The sequence below is a fragment of the Cupressus sempervirens genome, chromosome 11 (assembly GCF_028749045.1).
Source record: "Cupressus sempervirens isolate cs-2001-9-10 chromosome 11, ASM2874904v1, whole genome shotgun sequence".
In the NCBI taxonomy this organism is placed as follows: domain Eukaryota; kingdom Viridiplantae; phylum Streptophyta; class Pinopsida; order Cupressales; family Cupressaceae; genus Cupressus; species Cupressus sempervirens.
Window position 1 is genome coordinate 26,378,915 of NC_143128.1, and position 21,159 is coordinate 26,400,073.

A 21,159-nucleotide genomic window follows, 5' to 3' on the forward strand; every position below is an offset into this window, starting at 1 on the left:
GTTTTGAATGCAAATGGGCATAATTTATTCAAGGGATATGTGACAATTGTTTGACATAATACCCCTACACTTTATGAAGGAAATACATTTTGCCAAACGAGCGGATAGTGAAGATGCATTCGACATAAAAGCTATGAAGAAAATCATATATGAACCGCTACCAGTGGTAGCAACCGAACGTGTGTAATAAGTTATGAGAGTGGTAATGAAAAAGTGACGATGAGTTTCTCAAGAAATATTGTTGGCATCATGGAGAAGGAACTCAAGGAGTTGCCAGAATGCTTCAATAAGATGTGGCATGGGCCATAATGGAAACCTTCAAACATCACAATAGAATATTCATTTAATGGTATGTCAATTGTGGCAGTTGTAGCTGTTAGAATAATGTATAATGAGCTCCATGTGGCAATTCAAGTTTGACTTGTTGGCAACAAAACTTTAGTTTAATTGTAGTTGTGTCACAAAGTTCTAGTTTGAACAAATGACTAACTGTAGATCTTTATCTTAAATCCAGTTAGCTTAGCTGTTTAGAGTAGTCCTCTTGTCCATTACTCTTGTTGTGGTGCCAAATCCTCTTAGTGAGCTGTCACACTCTTAAGAGTTTGTTGTCAATCTTCTTTGCAATATTTTAGGTATGTAGGTTGTTCATTCAGCTGTACAAATAGGCTTGCATTATTCAATAATATCAAGTTGCTAGTTCTTTTTGGCATCTATTTTTTTCTTGAGTATTGCTTTATTTTTCAATAGAAGCTTCCATAGTGGTAAGTGACACAATAGTAGTTGTAACTAATGTCATAGCCTAGATAGACAACAATATTTGATGCAACTGAAATGGGTGGAGTGGTAGTGGATGCTCACACCACCATGAATGTTGGAATGATACCAAACATTGTGTCATGACCCCAAATTTAAGGATATATGAATATTTGAATAACATATTATATAATGATAATAATTAAAAATAATAATAAATATTATAATTACATTATGAAACCAAAAGAAGATTATAATGTATTCACATTTGAATATATATATATATATATATATATATATATATATATATATATATATATAATTATTAATTAATGATAATTATAATAAATTGATTAATAGACTAATCAATATAATATATATTGATAATACAAGAATTTATATAAACAATAATACAATATATTTATAATAACATATATTTAAATATGTTATATAACACTGTAATGATCCTTTTTAGGTCCTTCATTTATGTGCGACCCTTTCTATAGTTTGCATCCTTTTTGCTGTATTTTTTTGATGAATTTCATAATCTTTCTATCTGATGATTCTTCTCCAAAGTTGATTCAATATATATATAATTTTATTATAAGCGTCATGTCCTTTCATTATATCAATAATAATAATATAGTTATATTATATTAATTATATATTTATATTAATAAGTTTTTGATTAATTAATGTAACTATATTAATAAGTATATCATTTATATTTTTTATAAGATATAAGTATTAAATATGTTATATAACATTGTATGTTTATAATAATATATTCAAATATATGTTGTTATAAATATATTGTATTATTGTTTATATAAATTCTTGTATTATTAATATATATATTATATTGATTAGTCTATTAATCAATTTATTATTATTATCATTAGTTAATAATATTATACATATATATATATATATATATTCAAATGTGAATACATTATAATCTTCTTTTGGTTTCATAATGTAATTATAATATTTATTATTATTCTTAATTATTATCATTATATAATATGTTATTCAAATATTCATATATCCTTAAATTTGGGGTCATGACAAGTCTGCCCCTCTTGAATTTGCTTGTCCTCAAGCAATAATCATTTTCATATTTGTTCCACCTTATATAACAAAATTGACTACTAGATCCTATTCAAATTTTTATTTATAAGATTACTTCATTCTATTCTGTAAAGAGCCACACATGTTGTATGCATTTGAATGTGAGGTATACATATGAATGCATGAGGACACAAAGAAAACACGAGGCATACACATTGATGTATGAAGACACGAAGTAGACATGATGTATACACATCATACATAGCCTTGATTAAATCCTAAAATTAACAATGCACAATGACTATACTTCTCCATTAGGCTTATGAATCCTGCAACCACAAAATAAGCATTAGTACATACATATATATAAACTTCAAAGAAATTTGAATGATAATAAGTTAATCCAAGCCAAATCCATGCTAAGCCCAAGAGCGGAACTTTTGGCCCCCTTGGCCTCGGTGGTAGGTGTTAGGTATTCACACGAGGTGGTCTACTTAGTGGATTTCTTATTTGGCTAGAAAGGTTCTTGTGAAAAGGACTCATTACTATCTTTCCCTTAACTAGCAATACAATAGGGTGTCCTAACTGCTCTCCCTTGATTGCAAATTCCATAGGAAAGTTGATAGGGTGCACTTACTATCTTCCCCTTAACTAGTACTACAATAGGGTGTTCTCCCCTGATTGCAGACTCCATAGGAAAGTGGTAGGATTCCCTTACTATCTTCCCCTTAACTAGTACTGCAATAGGGTATCATAGTAGCTCTTCCCTGATTGTAGACTCCATAGGAAAGTTAAATATGGCCTTTCCCTTAACTGATACTACAATAAGGTGTCTTAACAGACCTCCCTTAATTGCAGACCCCATAGGAAAGTTAAATATGGCCTTTCCCTTAACTGATACTACAATAAGGTGTCTTAACAGACCTCCCTTAATTGCAGACCCCGTAGGAAAGTTTAATATGGCCTTTCCCTTAACTGATACTACAATAAAGTGTCTTAACAGACCTCCTTTAATTGTAGACCCCATAGGAAAGTTAAATATGGTCTTTCCCTTAATTGATACTACAATAAGGTGTCTTAACAGACCTCCCTTAATTGTAGACCCCATAGGAAAGTTAAATATGGCCTTTCCCTTAACTGATACTACAATAAGGTGTCTTAACAGACCTCCCTTAATTGCAGACCCCATAGGAAAGTTAAATATGACCTTTCCCTTACATGATACTACAATAAGGTGTCTTAACAGATCTCCCTTAATTGCAGACCCCATAGGAAAGTTAAATATGGCCTTTCCCTTAACTGATACTACAATAAGGTGTCTTAACAGACCTCTCTTAATTGCAGACCCCATAGGAAAGTTAAATATGGTAGGGTTTCTATATAGTCTTTCCCTTAACTAGTACTACAATAAAGCATCTTATAGACCTTCCTTGATTATAGACTCCATAGGAAAGCTACTTGAAATCTCTAAATCATTTCTCAAATAATCAATTTTACACCTTTATGATTACATTAATTAAGAAAACTTACAATTTCATATTTTTCATTTATATTTCATTTTTCATATATTCTAATTTCACTTCTTTGTAATTAGAATCATTGATAGACCATTCAATATTTTTCATAATAACAAAATGTATCAATAAGAAAGACACTAACAATCTATTTCATAAAGCATAAAATATATAACTTACTTCATTACCTCTATCTATTGAAGTAGTGATTTAGGAATACAAAATAATCTTCATATCCACTTAAGGTCTTCCTCTAGTTTAATCCTTTATACCTAATATTCTTCAATTATCCAAACCACTCATGTACCCTTCAAAGGAATATACTATTATCTTTTTACCTTCTTAATGGAAGGAGACGATGTCACTGCCCAATATGTTATTTTTGGTAATATCCTGTCTTGTCAGCCGATAGGGAATGACGTCACAAATGAGGGTATGTGAGCACTCTATAAAGGATCTACCCAAGTTGTACTCAAACTGCCTATTAAATGGGATTATGATTGTTGTATCAAACTATCATACACCGCGTTGACTATTTTGTTATCGGTTCATCGTTGTTGTTCAAAATTGATCAGGGTTCTTCTTATAGTCCAAACTTCTATTTGAATGTTGTCCATCCAACATTTTCCTTTGACTATGCTTTTTCTATGATTTCTCTATCCAGCCTACTATCCGCATGGATGTCTTTGATGTTACCTTGTCCCTTCATTACTTCAAACTCTCTCTCTCTGTCATTCTCCACATACAAGCATTCACATTCTTAGTGTATTTGATAATTCAAATTGATATTTTCACTCTTTCCAAGCATGAGGATCAGCTTTTGATTATCATCTTATACATGCTAAGAATGAGGATTGACAATGGCTTTTTATTTTAACGGCTTACCCAACTTGAAATTTTCTCACCAATTTGTCATATAATGTACTATCAATTTTATACGCAACTAGTGACATGTGTAGCTATTTACCTCACTAGGTTCTTCATGACCATATAAACATCAAAATTTGATTGCATGAAATTATTTTTAGCTATTCACCAGATATCATTATCTTCAAACAATAAAGAGTGATCAATTTTATCTCTCATAATACCATCTCTTGTTATTAATGCTTATGTAGTTTAGAATTTGGAGACGTTGGAGATTCGACATTGAAACCAGTTTGGGTAATCAAGAGTCCTATTCGATTGACTTTGTTGGCTACAAAGCTATTTCAAAAAATTGGTGGCTTCATACCAACATCACAATTTATATTTGAAACCCTAAGATGATATGATTCTTAAGGAGAAGAAATGGGAATCAAGAAAATGAACTGACAATGGCTAGAATGCCAATCTTCCATCATGACTGTCTGAGATAAATATTTTTATTGACCCTATTGGAATTTGCATTTTGGGCACACATTTATCATGTATTCAAAACATCAACTACCCTGAAATTTGTGGGACTATTCTGAGAGCTTCTAGGCAGTGCTCAAAAGTCATTCTAGTCTAACTTTAATTCTGGTGAGTCCTATTCGTGCATATTGGTAGGCAGCATTATAGTTTCAAGGCATGGCTCAACCTACAACTCTGGGTGGCTTTCTTCTTGTCATGGCCATTATTGGACGAAACTTTATCTAGCACAAATGTTGCTTACTGGGCACACAACAATATGCATGGGCGTTACTAGAAACGTTAATGATCTTGCAGCAAATGCACATTGTTCCTTAACTTCTACAAAATGATTGAAAAAGTTTTGCCGGTAAAATGGATTTCTTTACACCTCAACCAATTGGATCAATCTCCTTAATCTAAAGGATGGGTTTCCGATTCATCATTATTATATGAAGAATAGTGAATTGGATAGATTAAATGCAATAAGTTTTTAGGGTGTTTGCACTGAAATACCAAGTCTTGAGTTGCCTTCTTCTTTATTCTCTACAGATTGATGGTAGTATACATAGATTAAATAGGTAAACCTATGTACGCATTTTGCAGTTTATGGGTTTTCTGATGGGTTGATTCAGTTACTTTTGGGAATTTGTGTAACTGTTGGAATTGCCTTCATATCCTGTCCATGGTCAATAGTTGGGTTTTCTAAATGGAACCTTGCTAGAGCATTCAAATACTACATAACACACAAAAGCTTCATGAGAAGAAAAAACCTCGTTTGATCTTTAAGGGATCCTATAATATTATTTTTTATCTTTAAAAGAATTTCGTGAATGGCCATATAATGGTTGAATGCATTCTAGGAGATGATCATTTCAGTCTTAGTGGAGTATTTTCAACAAATTTGTCCTAATTAGACCTCTGGTCATACCCAATAGGATGGCAGGTTCAAAGCTCTGATACCATTTTAATGATCCTTTTTAGGTCCTTCATTTTTGTGTGACCCTTTCTATAATTTGCATCCATTTTGTCATATTTTCTTGATGAATTTCATAATCTTTCTATCTGATGATTCTTCTCCAAAGTTGATTCAATATATATATAATTTTATTATAAGGGTCACATCCTTTCATTATATCAATAATAATAATATAATTATATTATATTAATTATATATTTATATTAATAAGTTTTTGATTAATTAATATAACTATATTAATAAGCATATCATTTATATTTTTTATAAGATATAAGTATTAAATATGTTATATAACATTGTATGTTTATAATAACATATTCAAATATATGTTGCTATAAATATATTGTATTATTGTTTATATAAATTCTTGTATTATTAATATATATTATATTGATTAGTCTATTAATCAATTTATTATTATTATCATTAGTTAATAATATTGTGTGTGTGTGTGTGTGTGTGTGTGTGTGTGTGTGTGTGTGAATACATTATAATCTTCTTTTGGTTTCATAATGTAATTATAATACTTATTATTATTCTTAATTATTATCATTATATAATATGTTATTCAAATATTCATATATCCTTAAATTTGGGGTCATGACACATTGTTCTATGGTTAGCTGTGAAATCATATATAATACTACAAATTATTGGATGGAATTCCTTCAAGAAAATGGGGAATTGTAATATGAAAATGTCAATTCACAGTTACCTTGTCTAATCTATTTGGAGAAATGTCTTGAAAGATTGTTTATGAGCTATGAGTTTTATATTAGACTTTTGTGTTGAATATATTCTTGCCTTCAATCATTCAAGGTTTATTAAGGAGATCAACTCAATTCTTGAGGCTTTAATGACATGCAACTTAAGGTTAGAGTGAAAGAGTGCATATGAATGACCATTAAATTACAGACCAAAGATTTAGTCAGATTTCTTAGAAGGAAAATTAAATTTTGAAAGGAAAGAATTCTCACCAAATCCAGATGGAGATATACTTCAACATAGCTATGAATTTAATCTTTCATCATAGTCACAAGTCTTGTGCAATTTCAAGCTTTTAAATGATCTCTTTCTGATTAGTGACTAAAAATGACACTTTTGGTACAAGGCCAAAGAGTTGAGCATTTTTGTGCAACATTTTGAGGTAAATTAACCTTTCCCAAAACATGTAAAAGGGAGTTTGTTATTAACCCAAAGAGAAGGTAGTTATCTCATGAAGCCTTTAAATACTATGCTATTTGTAATGTAGAGTGAGGAACTTTATAAAGGGAAAATGTTGGAGAATTTTCTAAAGAGACTTTAAGATTTGCATTATGCATTGGATGTTCTTGAACTTGTATATTTTCAAGAAAATAACAAAGAACTCTTTTAGTCATATGTCTTGAATGTGTGTTTTGCTTATTGAATCACTTGCTTCTCATATGTTGAGTTATTGATGTCTTCCATACTGATGCAATCTGATAGTTCTCCTATTTGGAAATCTTATTCATTCCATGGTATATTGTTATGAATATATCAAAATAACATTTTTTTTGTACGTCAAGGTTTGTTGTTCATGTTTTGTCATCATTACATTTATCTTCTTGGAATCTCCTTGTAATCGGTTATTTATTGTCGAATCCCATTCGGTCTTCATATGTATGCCTTTTGGATTTCTATTATTAATCTTATTTAGTTTCATGTTTTATCCTTTCATACTTTCAGGTGAAAAGTACACAAAAATCACAAATACACCCATCTTATGATGAAGTTGCTCCTCTCAAATACATAAGAAGATTGCAATCTCTTCAACTATTGGCACAATTGTCACTGTTTACATAATGATCGGGGTCGGTTTTAGAGAAAACTCCATAGTGATAAATCTATTTACCAACATGCTTGAGAACATGATCACTAAATTTAGACATGCTACCTGCTACTACCTAATATATACTCTATATTTAAAATACGTCAATGTGTACGGAGATGTTGATTTTTTAATCATTCACCTTTAATTTAAAAATATAGAGTATATATTAGATAATATATATTACACACATACACACTTCGATACAAATAAATTTAAATAAATATTAAATAAGTATTTATAAATATAATATTGTCATCTTATATTATAAAATATTTAAAATGATATAATTATAACTATACTTTTTATACCTAATAAAATGAGTGATATCATTTTTCATTTTTTTCAATCTTTCTTAAATTAATGTATTTAATAAGGAGAAATTTAGATGTCCATCAAAATCACAATTTCAAATAAAAATAAATAATGTGTTTAAAATAGTTTATCACAAAATAAATTAGTTCAAAAATTGAATAAATATTTTTTATTTAATATTTGTTGATGTTTGGTAGCTTCAGCTGGGTAAACTTTGAGACTAAAGTGAAATTACATATATGTGATACACACACACACACACACACGTACGTGTGTGTGTGTGTGTGTGTAGTTAATTAAATAATAAATTGAATATGAGAGATGTTATATATATAATTATGTCATTATCATTTTAATGAAAAAGCATGTCCCATGAAGGGACACGTCTCATCTTAATTTATTATCAACATAGATAAGAGATTTCTGCAAATTGGAGAATACATAACAAAATAATATGGCTAAGATATTACATTTGTAGCGATCATTAGAAAACTAGCATGGTATCAGAGCAACTGCAAATGTATGAAATACCTACCTAATATATAAGAAGATTCATGACTATAAAAAAATTAATCTTTTACAAATAATGAATAATGAATTGGGATGAGAGAAGCATGGAAACGAGAGAGTGCTCCATCAGTATGGTGTCTACAGGAGCTCATGCACATGTGGAATTCTGAATCACCAATCAAATTAGCTTATGTTTGTAGTTAGTGTTACCTTCTTTTGGGTGATCTTTTTCCACAACAAGGCCATGAATGAGTAGAGGACAAGTGTGTATAGTGTTGCAAAAGCACAAGGGTAGGACAAACTATAGTGATAGAGGATGTTGGCATGCTTACTGTATAATTGGTATTGAGGTTATGGGCCTATGCCATTGGTGGATATTGGTGAAATACAAACACATGATCCCATGTCATCGGTATTTAATTTATAATGAACATATTGACACAAGTGACATGTTCAAAGTGTTAGAATGTGGTTGTTGTTGCACCAAAAGATTGATCTATTAGTGCCCAATGCAACAACTCAACTTGTAGTACATAAGAGGCAGTGAAGGCCTTGTCATGAATCTTGAGGGAGCATTGAATATTTTTCCAACAATCTCCCCCTTAGCATTGCCCAAGGATCTAAGGATTCAAACCTATGACTATGCTCTGATACCACTTGTTAGAGTGGGGTTGTTGTTACACCAAAAGACCAATCTATTAGTGCCCAATACAAGCACTCAACTTATAGTACACAAGAGGGGATTAAGCCCTTATCACAAATCCTGAGGGAAGCACTGAATAGTTTGCCAACCCAAAGTTGAAAATTCAATTCTTCTAAACTACACAACATCTATTCAAAATCTAACAAACATCAGTCATAATTTGATAGAGACAACGATCTATGGGATCCCTATAAACTTGATCATTTCAAAAGAAAAATATCATGAATCTCCCTCATTATATAAGTTGTATATAATTCCTTCTCTCAATTTTGAGATCACTCTAGGGAAAGCCTATGGAATATAATGAATTTTCATGAGAGGTAAAGGTGGTGTGAGAAAGACCACCTATAGTTCAATGCTTGGAATTCAACTTTCCTATGTGCCACTTTAGTCTTAATTATTTCAAGAGATCCTATTCATAATTTGAGTGATTAGTTCCAACAAAAATTTACCAAAATGCCTACTTTAGTGAATGGACTCTCAAACTTATTTTCCATGGAAGTAGATCCTACTGTGGATAGCAATGAACCAACAAATTTTAAAGGAAAAGGGAATGAAATTGATCAAGTTTTTGAAATCGATGACTATTCATTTTCTTGATCGACATATTCCTAAGACAAGAAAATAAAGTTTGTAGATTATATAAGATATGTATTATTATTATTTCATATTTAGATTAAAAACCTTGTTATTTAACATTTGATTATAGTGCTACAAAAAATGTATGTTTTTGATATAAAAGAAACCAAAACTAGGTGGTTGGCCCATTACAACAATGGTGGCACAACCAACAAAAAGCTAGCCAAAAACCAACAGACAACCATGCACAACACACTTAATGACTTACATAAAAAATAAAAGTAACAAAATAATGATTATTAAAAGTACTAGGGATCCAACCTTTAGGACCAATAGAGTTTAACAGTTTAACAAGAAACATATAGGTGGTCATCACATCATACCATCTATAGCCCATCACTAAGTTTAACCTAAGAAAAAAACCATGACCAAAGGATGGAGAGTGTAAATCAGTAGAGTACCAAATACAACAGAAAACAAAAGGCCACTAAGTGGTATCTTTTTTCTTTCCTTTTCCAACTAGTATCACCTTGGCCGAATCTTTAACAAGGAAGCCATAGAGAAGCTTTGAGTCCTCCTTGCCCAGGTCATCATCCTTCAACGCATTAGCTAGTAGTTGAAGAGTAGTGGTAACTACATGAGTCACCTTAAGGTTGAACTTTGAGAATAGGGAGAAGCCCTCCTCCATAGCATTTCACCTATCTTTGAGCTCCTAGAGTTCCTTGCAAGTAACCTCCCCCTTTTCCTCTATTCCCAACTTCAAAGCCTTACTATTCACTAGAGTTTTATTGCTATCCTACACCACAAGATTATTAGTGGGGGCAGTTAGGTTTATTAAACCATCTTTTTTGACCAGGGAGGAGATGGTGTCAGTGGAGTCAATCATGCTTTTGGAGTTCTCTTGCTTATCAGTTGGAGGTTGGGTGATCGTAGTAGAGACATGGGTGGGGTCAAGGGAGGGGTGCTTAATGGGATTGTACATATCAAAATCCCAAGTACCATCTAGGATATCATCCCATTTCTCCATCTCCTTATCCATTTCATCTTCCCCTTCTCCTAGTCATCCCCCAAGTTCTTATCACTCTCCTCAAACTTAGTGTCATCCTCCTCCTCCTCTTGAGAGCGACAAACCAATTGCTTAAATCTTCCATGAGTCTTAGCAATTCTTCCTGACCTTATTCTACCCCCACCAAATTCCTCAACTGAATCCTCAATTTCCACTTCCACCCTCTTATTCATTTTAATTCTCTTATTAGGAGTTGTTAGATTGTGATGACTGATCAGGAAAGTACTGTACATACTTCATAATTAGTGGGGTTCAAGGCATCACCCCGAATTTTTTTTTTGGTACTATTCACCATTCGTAGATTCGCCACTAAAGTTATGGCTAATTTATGGCTGACATGTTATAACCCTAAAGTGGTTTAATACTTGTATAAAAGGGTTTAGGATTGGGTATTTTCATTATGTTGTGATGCCAAATTGCTTCTTGCGGTGGTATTGAGTTGTAAGGGATTACAGATTGTAATCAGATTGTAATTATTGGATTGTAATAATATTGAACTTGCTGTTTGGTGGACGTAGCCCAGAGATTGGGTGAACCACGGTAAATCTTGGTGCCTTGTGTTCATTTCTGTGTGATCTATTATTTTTTGTTATTGGTTATATTTGCATGTAGTTTTTTTTATTTCTGTCTATGGTTTATCCTAACAATTGGTATTAGAGTGAGGTTGTCTTTCAGTTATCCTTTGCAAGAAAGTCTCACGATTGAGTGGGAGCAATGGAAAATGAGGGTAAGCTGAGGTTTGATAGGTTTAATGGGCAGAACTTCCAGTTATGAAAGATGCAAATGGAAGACTATCTATATCAGAAGGATTTATGGAAGCCGTTGGAAGGAAAAGCCAAGAATCAGGGAACTATGTTAGAGGCTGAATGGAATCTTTTAGATAGAAAGGCACTCAGAAGCACTCGGTTATGCTTGTCACCATTGGTGGCATTTAATATTACAAAAGCAAAGATGACAGAAGATTTGATGAAAACCCTAGCGATACTGTATGAAAAGCCCTCCACTTCAAACAAGGTATTTCTCATGAAGCATTTATTTAATATGAAAATGGTAGAAGGTGGATCTATTGCAGATCATTTAAATGAGTTTAATACTATTACTAGCTAGTTATCTTTTGTGGGTATCAATTTTGTTGAAGAAATTAGGGCTCTCTTGATTTTGCGTTCTTTGCCTGAAAGCTGGAATGGCTTGGTAATGGTGGTGAGTAATTCTATTCCTGGATCTAGTACCCTAAAATATGATGATGTGATCGTTGTTGTTTTGAGTGAGGAAACTCATAGGAAATCCTTAGGTGGATCTACATTGGGAAGTGCTTTGAATGCACAAAGCAGGGGTAGAATGACTGAGATAGGAAGTAACTCTAGAAATCATGGGAAATCAAGAGGAAAGTCAAAGGGGAGGAGGTCTCAATTGAGAGGACCAAATGATTGCTGGTACTGTGGGAAGCTAGGGCACAAAAAGAAAGATTGCTGGAATTGAAAGAAAAATGAAAGAGATAAATTAGATGGAGACAAGGAGGCAAATGTGGTAAGTAAAAAATCCAAAGAGGATGCTTTGCTTCTATCTTTAGAAAGTGTACATGATTCATGGGTTTTAGATTCTGGTGCTTCATTTCATGCTACACCTCATAGAGGTTATTTCATTAATTATGTCCAAGGGGATTTTGGGCTTGTTTATTTGAGGGATAATGAACCCTGTCAAATTGTTGGAAAGGGAAAAATTAAGATTAAGTTGCAGAATGGGAATTATTGGCTACTACATGAGGTAAGACATGCTCCAAGGCTGAGTAGGAATTTAATTTCAGCAGGGCAACTCGGTGATGAGGGTTTTGTATTTACTTTTAATGATAAAAATTGGAAGGTTTCAAAAGGTTCCCTTGTAGTAGAAAAAGGTGTGAAAGTAGGCACCTTATATCTTTGTACAGGTCATATTGTTCCTTCTACTTTGATTGTTTTAGAGAAAAATGAATGTTCAGGAACAATTGTGGTAGTTGAGTAGGGAGAACAAATAGCTGTTGTAGATTCTGATACAGCACTGCAGCACAACAGACTTGGGCACATGAGTGAGAAAGGTATGAAATTACTTCATTCAAAGAAAGTTTTACCAGGTCTGAAATGTGTTAATATGAATTTCTGTGAAAATTGTGTATATGGAAAACAAAAGAGAGTGAGTTTTGTAAAGACAGGGAAGGAAAACAAAAAGGAGAAATTAGAGCTTGTGCACAGAGATGTATGGGGACCAGCTCAGGTATCTTCCTTGGTGGCCCTCATTATTATGTTACATTTATTGATTATGCAACTAGAAAAGTATGGGTTTATTTCCTTAGACAAAAATCTAATGTATTTCAAACTTTTAAGAAATGGAAATGCTTGGTTGAAAATGAGACTGGTAAGAAATTAAAATGTCTCATATCTAATAATGGTGGTGACTATTGTAGTCATGAATTTGAAGATTATTTCTCCACTAATGGTATTCGTAGATAGAAAACTATTCCAAGGACTCCATAGGAAAATGGAGTGGATGAACACATGAACAAGACTATAATGGAGCGTGCAAGGAGCATGAGGTTGCATGCTAGGTTGCCCTTACACGTGTGGGGGGAGGCTATCAATATTGCAGTATATTTGATTAATAGAGGTCCCTCTACTCCTTTGGGCTGTGGTATTCCAGAGGAGGCATGGACTCGTAAGAAGGTGAGTTATTCTTTTCTCAAGACCTTCGGTTGTGAAGCTTTTGCTCATATAGACTCTGAAAATAGAACCAAGCTAGAAGCTAAATCAAAGAAATGTGTCTTTGTTGGATATGGCATTAATGAATTTGGTTATAGGCTTTGGAATTTTGAAAATCATAAAATTGTTAGAAGTCGGGATGTCATATTCAATGAGAAAGTGTTGTACAAAGATCTGTTGCAGCAACATGAGAAGAAAGAAGATGATTATGTAGTGCTGGATGATACTCCAAAAGCTAATGTTCTAGTCATTCCTCATGATGTGTAACAAATGCAAAAACAAATACCACACACACTAGTGAATATTAGACGGTCAACGAGGCAAATTAGACCTCCACAAAGATTTTCTCCGTCTTTGTATTCTATTTTACTTACTAATGCTGGTGAACCTGAATGTTATGATGAAGCTATGTAGGTGGATACTAAGCTTCAGTGGGAGTCTACAATAAAAGATGAAATGGACTCTTTGCTAAAGAATAAGACATGGGATCTATGCAAGTTGCCTGTAGGTAAAAAGGCTTTACAGAATAAGTGGGTTTACAGGTTGAAAGAAGAGGAAGGAGGTAAGAAAAGATTTAAGGCCAAGTTAGTTGTAAAAGGATTTTCATAGGAAAAGGGAATTGACTTTGATGAGATATTTTCTCCTATTGTTAAAATGGCTTCTATCCGTATTGTTTTAATTTAATTCTTGTGGCTACTGAAGATTTGCATTTAGAGTAGTTGGATGTTAAAATAGCCTTCCTTCATGGTGATTTGGGTGAAGAATTATATATGGCTCAGCCACGGGGATTTGAGGTCAAAGGTAAGGAGAACTTAGTGTGCAAATTGAAGAAAAGTTTATATGGCTTGAAGCAAGCACCTCGGCAATGGTATCTGAAATTTGACAGGTTATGCATGAGCATGGCTATAACAGGTGTCATTCACATTATTGTGTTTATTTTAAGAGGTTGGATGATGATAGCTACATTATTTTATGTTTATATGTTGATGATATGCTTGTAGTTGGGTCTAACATGGATCATATTAAGGGGTTGAAACGCCAGTTAGCACATGCATTTGCTATGATAGATTTGGGGGCAGAAAAACAAATCCTTGGTATGAATATTTGCAGAGATAGGAAGAACAAAACATTGACGCTATCTCAAGCTGATTATGTTGAGAAGGTGTTGCAACATTTCTCTATGGAGAATGCTAAAGCTATCAGGACCTTTACCTGGTCATTTGAAGTTGACTAAGGAGATGTGTCCTAAGACACAGGAAGAGGAGGATAAGATGTCAAAGGTACCCTATGCTTTAGCTATAGGAAGCTTGATATATGCTATGGTATGCACTACGTCGAATATTGCACATGCAGTGGGAGTCGTTAGCAGGTATATGAGTCATCCAAGATTTGAGCATTGGAATGCTGTCAAGTGGATTCTCAAATATTTGAGAGGAACATCCAATAATTTTTTACACTTTGGGGGCTCTATTACTGATTTATAGGGCTATGTTGACTCAGATTTGGCAGGGGATATTGATACCAGGCATAGTACAATAGGTTATGTCTTTACTATTGGTGGGGTAGCTGTGAGTTGAGGTTCTAGGTTACAGAAGATTAATGCTCTATCCACTACAAAGGCAGAGTATGTTGCTACTATAGAGGCAGCCAAGGAGATGATGTGGCTTCAGTTCTTCTTGGATGAATTGGGACATCCTCAAAAGGATAATTATTTGTTCATAGATAGTCAGAGTGCCATTCATCTTGCAAAGAATTCAGCTCTGCATTCTAAGATCAAACACATACAATTGTAGTACCATTTCATTTGGTCAGTTTTGGAGGATGGATAGTCAAAGCTGGAGAAAATACATACAAATGACAATCCAGTAGATATGTTGACAAAGGTTGTAACAAGGGAGAAGATGAACTCCTCTTCAGCTTCGATTGGTCTTTTACAATGAACATTAATAAAAGAACAACACAGTCCAGGGTGGTTTGATCTAGTGAGAGCCCCATGTGTTAGTGGTATTGCTACAGGATCAGTCTCCAAGTTGGAGATTATTGTTTAGTGTGGAGCCTGATCAATCCCCAAGTGGGATATTGTTAGATTATGGTGACAGATCAGGAAAGTACTGTACATACTTCATAATTAGTGGGGTTCACTCAAAAAAAAAATTGGTACTATTCACCATTCGTAGATTTTCCACTAAAGTTATGGCTAATTTATGGCCAACATGTTATAACCCTAAAGTGGTTTAATACTTGTATAAAAGGGTTTAGGATTGGGTATTTTTATTATGTTGTGATGCGAAATTGCTTCTTGTGGCAGTATTGAGCTGTAAGGGATTACAGATTGTAATCATGTTGTAATTACTAGATTGTAATAAGATCGAACTTGCTGTTTGGTGGACGTAGCCCAAGGATTGGGTGAACCACGTTAAATCTTGGTGCCTTGTGTTCATATCTATGTGATCTATTATTTTTTTTTATTGGTTATATTTGCATGTAGTTTTTTTAAATATGTTTGTGTTTTATCCTAATACCAGTCAGTTTCAGGGCCATCTTGTTCTTCCTACTCTTAACAGAGGTTTGGCTAGGGGAAGGCTAAGGGGTGGGGGCATAACTTCCACCCACAAATTCCAAGCGTAGGGCCCCCCAAAGAGGAGGACATTCAATGTATATACTTCAATTAGATATTTATTATATTGAAATAATGGGGATCATTCTCAAATAAATGTCTAATAGAATGAAAGATCAAATAAAAGGATATTGATGTATAAATAACTATTTATTATCATTGAGTATTTTATTTACCAAAGCATTGTAGTCTCTCCCTTATATTTCTATACGAGAAGTTGCCTTGATCTTTTTTCTCCGAGAAAGTTATTGCAAGAAGAGGGAGATTGAGATCATAGGAAGCCTAGCATTGTATTTGAGGTAACCTCAAAAGAGAGAGAGAAGATAGAGGATATAATTCAATGAACCTTCAGTGATCTTGGTCATATTGATTTAGAGGGAATAAACCACATATTGAGATGGATTCTCTAGTGATCAATAAATTATAGTAGTTAAGAGCATTGTAACTCATGAATATACCTCATGACTAAATTATTTTAATGGGCCTACCCCAAGTATACATCATTAGGAAGTGACAAATTCAAAATGATGTCACTTGTATTTGCATAAGTTATTAAAAGGCGACAATCTTACGATAAATTAATTTTTTGTTATGATGGATATCTTACGATGTCTATGTAGATCATGATATATTATACTTTGCATGGTGGATGTTTATATGATAAGCATTATAAGAATGCATGTGTGCATACCTTATAAACATGTTTTTGAGTACATGGTGAATGTTATGCAAATTGATGTTTTGGAGGGCCATGACATAGAGTACTTTGGTGAATATCATGCAACTTGATGTTTTGGAAGGCCAATACTCAAAGAGTACTTGGTGAATATTGAATGTTGATATTCTTGGATAGAAATAATCATAATATTAGATGTGATATCAAAAATTTTGAGTACTTGGTGAATATCAAATGTTGATATTGTGGAAGACCAATACTTGTGATATCAAATGTGATGTCAAAATGTTACTTAGAGTATTTGTTGAATATCATGTGTTGATATTTTGGAAAACCAATACTCTTGATATCTAATGTGATATCAAAATGATGGTTATATTTTGATAAAAAATATCCTAAACATTTTCATTCTTAATATTACCAATGGTGTAATATATGTCTTGTGTTTATCCTCTGTAGAGAAGATGGAGTATTGATGTTGGGTAGCTTTAGTTGGATAAATTTTGAGACTAAACTAAAGTTACACACACACATATTTGTGTGTGCAATTATTTAGATAATAAATTATATATATGATATATTATATATATAATTATGTTGTTATCATTTTAGTGAATATACATGTCTCCTCTTGATTTATTATCAATATAAATAAGAGATTATTACAAATTGGAAAAAATGTACCAAATAAATATGGCAATGCTATTATATTTGTAGTGCTCCTTAGAAAATGAAAAATATTATATTATTTATTTATATTTAAATTAATTATACCTAATAATAAATTATATTAAAAATATTTTAGACTTTTAAAATAATTTTTTTTAAATAAAAATATTTGCTAACATTCATAAAATGATTAGTAAAAATGCAATATAAAATTCTAACTAACAAATCTTGGTGAAATATTGAACAACTATCTAAATCTAAATAAATCTATATATGTGAAAACTCCACTTATACAATTAATAAAAAATATTATTATTTTCTTTTGATCAATAATACTTATCTAAAGATTAATGTCTTTGATTTTTTTCCAATATATTCCCTGTTCCTTGATGCTATTTCTTAATTCACCTTGAGTATTTAAGATTGATTTCCTTGACTCTTTTCAATGGCTCTAATGCTTCCATCACTTTATTTACCTCTGTGCTCCATATAACCCCTAAATTCTCAAGGCATACCATCACTCCATCTTTCATTTCAAGAAACTCCTCCAATTCAAAAAATTAACATATTTGAAAGAAGTAGAGATTCAAAAACCCTACTCTATTTCCAAAATCCTTTGGTAATTCTTTACACCTATCATCCCCACACAACTTCAAACCTATTGTATTGTACATTACTTGAAATTTTGGATGATAATTACTTCAATGAAATTTTTTTAATTGGAGATATGTGAGATGTTCTAAACAATATATCCAATTTAGCATTGCAAAATAAAATTGTGTGAAATGTTATATATCTCTCACAACACTTATTCTCTCTAGAAATTGGGGAAGACCCAACTTTGATTCACCTCACCTTCTATAAATTTTGTGTTCAACTCGTAGCCTTTCCATCTTCTTCAAGGGTTAAAGAATTCCTTCTTCTATATTCTTTAGATGAGATGTATACTAAAATTTAAATGTTATTTCCTCAAGCTCACTCATCTTGCCAACATTCTCTATAATTAACACATTTTCATCTTGACATTACAATGCTTGCAATGTTCATAGAGATGGAAACTTTGATGTTTTCATTAGGATTTGGAGAAAAGAGATTTCCAAATGTTGGAGTGATCTTAATCTGCCTATCCATTTGGGTGATGTGCAAGCACCTTAGTTATTAAAAATGCAATGAGAGACAATCATTTCATGTTTCGATGACCAAAACAGATTCCCATGAATGACTATTTCAAGATGACTATTTTTTATGGATTTTTTAAGTAGTTAACTATACATTATAGACTTTTATGGAACTTTTGTAAAGAAGTTAATGTTCAGATGGAAAATGACATCAATGAATATGATAATGCAAACTAAGTGTAACAAGTTTAACACTTTATCCCTAAGCCATTCACTATAACAGAAAGAGGGGCTTCCAAGCATAACTCTCAATAAGACCAAGGTTAGATTAGAAAACCCAAGTGTGATAATGTGATGCCAATGAAAATCAAAGTTTTATCAATGAAGTATACAAGCAAGGCTTTTTTCATGCAATGTAGTTTGATTGACTATATCTAATGTGAGAAGCAATAATGCAAGATAATTAAAAATACCATATGTATGAAAAAATTATGAATTAAATATGCTAACATAACATATTTTATATATATATATATATAGATATACATACACACACACACACACACATATACATATACATATACATATACATATATATATATGTATGTATATATATATATATGTATGTATCTAGATATATATATGTATGTATATATATATGTGTATATATATATATATATATATATATATATATATATATATATATATATATATATATATATATATATATATATATATATATATATATATATATATATATATATATATATATATATATATATATATATATATATATATATATATATATATATATGTATGTATGTATGTAGATATATATGTGTATGTATGTAGATATATATGTGTATGTATGTGTATATACACACACACACACACACACACACACAAGAGTAAAACAAATGATGGAGGACTTAATGTTGGAAATATTCAAGATATAACAGTTTACTGAGAGGGGAGGGGTGAATCAGTAAACATAAAATCTTAAATCAATTCATATTAACCAGTAAAATATTTAATCACCTAATCTGCAGTATGTAAACATTCATAACACATAAGCACAGAGATTTTGGTGACCCAGAAACCTTCCAAAATAGAAAGTAAAACTGGGGTGGGGATGAAACCCACAAATCTTCTTTACTGCAGTAGGAAGTTAGCCGGTTAAGACATACAATGATCACTTCTAGTGATCTGCCCTGTTAGGAGCATAAAGGATTGTTATATCCACCTTGTTAAAGGATTTGAAACATACTTCATAAGTATGCACTCTGTTAGGAGATTTAGTACAAAGACTGTTAAGTCTACCCTGTTAAAGGATTTATAAAAACTGATTCACCTGTTAGAATGAAACAGTGGATCTGAATACAACTGATTGCTGATAAGATCCGCTACGCTCTGATTGTCCTTGATATGACAGATAAAACATTTCTGCTCCAATACTGACTTTGCTGAAAACCTTCAAAATTCAGCTTACATGCTTTCGCACACATTCTTCACATACTTCGCATATATCACACACACACACACACACACACACACACACACACACACACACACACACACACACACACACACACACACACACATATATATATATATATTTGAATGATACAATACATTACATATATATACCATCCAAGTTAAAATTACATGCAATGGTCGGCTGAATAAAAGTAGACAAAATTTAACTGAGTCGGCCGAATAGCAAAACAAACTTGGTAGAACAAACTCCTTGTTTACCGACTGAGCTCGGTTATCACTGAGTCCTATGTTAACCGACCGAACTCGGTTAACACTGTATCCATCTTTACTTGGTTAATACTGAGTTCCGACCGAACTCGGTTAATGCTGAGTTCTTAGTTAACCGACTGAACTCGGTTAATACTAAGTTCTATGTTAACCGATTGAACTCAGTTAATACTGAGTTCTATGTTAACCAACTGAACTCGGTTAATACTGTGAGAAAAGTGTTGTCACTAATGGAAAATAACTTTATGCCAACAATCTCCCCCTTTGGCATTAGTGACAAAAATAATTATGTATCAAAGTTTATGTACAGAAATTGACATACATTTCAAAACGTTTTCAAAATTGTAGATCTTATTAGATGTATGTCTCCCCCATACAATATGCATAGTATTTACAGATCAATACATATATCTTTGCACGGATAGTTCTGAAGTTCTGAAGTTCTGTCTCCCCCTTTTTGACAATAATGCCAAATAACATATATTTACACTGAGATTTCAAAATGAGAAAGAAATTCTGAATGTACCTTGAGAATAAGAGCCAAAGTCTTATCCCAATTTTCTTGCAAAATTTTGCTAGAGGAGAGTGCAATTTGAATTTCTGCAGAGAGTTCAATCATATGATCTGCAACTGAGAAATTGTTGTCATGAATCAATGTTCTAGAATGAGCAATATGCTTTTGCATTGAAGTCATGACAGGAAGAATCATATTCTGGATATCTATGAGAGCAAACCTGATTCTTGCTTCCTCTCTCAGCAATTCTACCTGTTTCTCCGACAAAAATCTTATTTTATGATGATGGGATGAACTTGTACTGAGGTCAGATTGCAGCACTTGGGCACTGACCTTCATATCCTCATCAATTTTATTCAACT